Source organism: Triticum dicoccoides, chromosome 2B (assembly GCF_002162155.2).
Source record: "Triticum dicoccoides isolate Atlit2015 ecotype Zavitan chromosome 2B, WEW_v2.0, whole genome shotgun sequence".
In the NCBI taxonomy this organism is placed as follows: Eukaryota; Viridiplantae; Streptophyta; class Magnoliopsida; order Poales; family Poaceae; genus Triticum; species Triticum dicoccoides.
Window position 1 is genome coordinate 58,772,516 of NC_041383.1, and position 3,840 is coordinate 58,776,355.

Consider the following 3,840-nt stretch of genomic DNA (forward strand, 5'->3'; position numbering starts at 1 on the left):
AATTTCGGCAGCATAACAGCTGTAAATGCTCAAGAAGGATTTTGAGATATTTGACAAAGGATTTCGTACACACTCAACATCATCATATCGAAGTTCTAAATCCATTCTAACAACATAATGTGGTAGTAGAACTGAACTAGGCTTGTATCCATCAAACTTATAAGGTACTACTGATTAGTAACACGTGATCCTGATAGAGAGAATAGGTCCTAATTCCTTAACGCCCGGTAGAAGAATGGACTGACTCAGATCAGAATGTCATAAGATAAAGGAGTAAAAAAAAAGAGCCTTACGTTCCAACCCACAAACAATTCCCCTACATATAACTAAAGAATTTCTAGACTCAACATCGACCAGTTTGGCTTGGAGAACCTACAGGCAGTCCGGCTCTGATGCCAACGCTGTCAGGACCCCGACTCGATGTCACATCGATCTAGCCGGTAACACCTCATATCACTTTGCGGCCTCACGCACGGTATCCCCACGGGTGTCGCCTTACCTTTGCCGGGGACCGTTTGCGCCTTTTGGCTCACGTATATGATAGTGTCGCTAGCATCCATATGATAAAGAGCCCGGGCTGACATGACTAGTCGTAAACCCAAAGTGGCACAGACTTACAGGGACAGGCATCCATGACCCAGCTTCGAACGTGTCGGTCATCAGCAAGTGGGTCCGGGCTGTAGCACTGGGCTAGCAGGACTCCGGTAAACCAGGCTGTAGCGGGCTAACAGGACTCCGGTACTCAAAGCGTGACATTTCCCCGAAAGGACAGACACAGGAACGAAGAAGGACACATGCCGGCCAGCCTAAGTGTTCCAGAGCAGTAGCAAGCTACCATGGCTCAGCGGTAACACTAGGAGACATTTCCCGGTAAGAGAGGCTACTAAAGATAAACAACTAGATAGTCAGATCCCACACATACCAAGCATTTCAATCATGCACACAATATGCTTGATATGTGCAATACAACGAAACATCACAACATGACTCTACGACATAAGTACTTTATTTAAGGCTCAGGGAGCCATACATAACATACACAAAGGTACGGGTCTCACGACCCAACATACAAGTCATACAGTCATACAAACCAGCAGCGGAAGTAACTTGTCTGAGTACAGACAACTAGTAAAATAAAAGAGGCTTGGGAAGCCTAGCTATACTACAAGGTCCTTCACAAGCTCAGGGTCACCACCTGGGTCTTTAGCCTACTCGTTGATGTCAACGTCTACATAGAACCCATCAGAAGGGGTTGCAGCGTCTTCTGTAAAAATGTAGATTATAGCAACATGAGTACAAAGGTACTCAGCAAGACTTACATCAGATCCTACATACATGCATAGTATCAAGAAGGGTTGGTGGAGTTATTGCAGCAAGCCAGCTTTGACTCTTGGCTAGACTATCCTACGATACTCCAACTTGAAACGGTTTTGCGCACACGAGTCCACTACTCACCACTTCAATACACTACCGAGGATCCACCTCCGTCTTCCTACGGAAGAGCCATCCTCGGCACTCACACTTGTCTTGAGGCTTTTAGTAGTTTCCATTTACTTGTCTATGAACTGTATAGGCAACCAAGTAGTCCTTTACCGCGGACGCGGCTATTCGAATAGATCATGTTAACCCTGCAGGGGGTACTTCTTCATACACGCTCTCACCACTTACCGTCGTTTACACGACATGTACTCGGCAACCTTCAAGCGGAAGCCCAACGTGGGTGTCGGCCACGACCTACCTAATCACCTAAGCCTCCAGTCCAGGTTTATCGCCTATCCAGGTTCCATCCGCAGGGAGTCCAGCCGAGGTTTCCCATACGGCCCCGAACGATGTGAACAGGGTTCCCGAGATACCTAACGGGTATTCGGTACACCCGGCCACGTACCTACCGCATCACAGCCCACCCCTACGGTCAGCGCTGTCCACGGCCTCCAGTAGGCTACAAACACCAGAAACTACTTGCAACTCCTGGACGGAGAACTAGGGTGAATAAGAAGCCGAGAGGGTCCATTGGTTTCGGGCCCAATGCATGGTAGTAGCTGATTCTTAAATCACACATACAGATCTCAGTGCTTAAGGTCGGCTTCAATGAAACAACCCACCATGTACTCCTACATGGCCTCTCATCGATACCTTTACCAAATCGTGTTCACCACACCACTCTCATTACCGACATAATCATTTCACTCTAGCCCATCACCCAGATGAACCAGACCTGACACGACTCTAAGCATAGCAGGCATAGCAAGGTAGGAACAACACATACATAGGGCTCAATCAACTCCTACACATGCTAGTGGGTTTCATCTAGTTACTGTGGCAATGACAGGTCATGCAGAGGAAATGGGTTCAACTACCGTAGAACACAGCAGTTTGAATCGCGTTGTCTTAATGCAGTAAAAGAGAGCAGGAGCGAGAACATGGGATTGTATCGATATGATCAAATGGTTGGTTGCTTGCCTGATGGTTCGATGCACTGATACGGTTCTTCGTTAGGGTAATCACGGTACTCCTCGGAGGCAGAACCTGTCGCAAAGAACACCGACACACAACCATCACCAAACAATGTGTAACAATATGATGCATGCATGAAACATGGCAATATGAGTGTGTTGGGCTAATGCAACTAAAACCACAAGGGTTTGAACAAATTTGAATCAAGGATTCAAATTTCAAATTCAAATATGGCCTTTTAAAGTGCTTTTCCTTGTTCTGCTTGAAACATAAATTTAACTTGTTTGATCATGCATGAAAATAGTACAGATGGATAGATTGGATTTTTCTGATCATTTTTCATATATAATTTGTCCAATTTGGAGTTACAGAATAAAAGTTATGAATTTTTGAAGTTTAAATAATATTCTGGAATTTCCTGATTTAAATTAAATCCAGAAATTATAATATTGCGCCAGCATGACGTCAGCATGACGTCAGTGGTCAACTGCGGCTGGCTGGGGTCAAACCTGACGTGTGGGGCCCACACGTCAGTGACAGGAGGGTTAAACAGGGTTAGTTTAATCCTAATTAGGGGTTAGTGGCGCTGGGGCCCACTGGTCAGTGTCAGGGGGTTAACTAACAGTGGTTAGCGCTAATCCTAATTAGCTACAGGGCTGGGCCCACCTGTCAGGGACTCAGGGGGGTCCTGCCGTGGTCAAAGTGGGTCAAACCCACCGGCGACGTGACGCCGGCGAGGCCCGAGACGGCGGCGCGATGCGGGATCGCGCTACAGGGCACGGGCGAGGCCGTTCTTGGGCCCGTTGGAGAGCTCTTGCTCCCGCGCGTCGAACGGTGGTGGTGGCCGAGCCTGGGGTGGCCGGTACCGTCGACGGCGAGCTCGTGAGCGGCGGCCGGAGTTCGGGTGCGGTCGGAGTCGGCGTTGCAGGGTGTTTGGGGAGGCGTTGGTGCGTGCTGCGTGCTCCTAGTGAGGCGTGGAGCACGATAGTGTGCTCGGTTGGGCGCTACGGTGACCGTGGCCACGACGGCGACATCGCCGGCGGCGTGGAGCTCTCGGCCAAGGTGGGGCTAAGGCCTAGAGGTCGAAAGAGACCAGGGGAGAAGGGGGAAACGACTCGGGGCTCACCGCGGTTGCAGTGGGCGTCGAAGCGGGCTCGGAGACGCGCTGGAGACGGCGAATACGACGGCGATGATGGTCGGAGCCCGAAGAGGGGAACGGCGACGTGGCGGCGATGCAGGGCTTCCAGAGGCCCGTGGAGCGGTGGGGAAGAAGAGGGGGTTGTGGCGGAGCTTCTGAGCTAGTCGGGGGAGCGAGGGGTGGCCGGAGACGGCTGCTATGGCGAACGGCGGCGACGGTGGTGTTCGGCCGTGTGAGAGAGAGAGCGA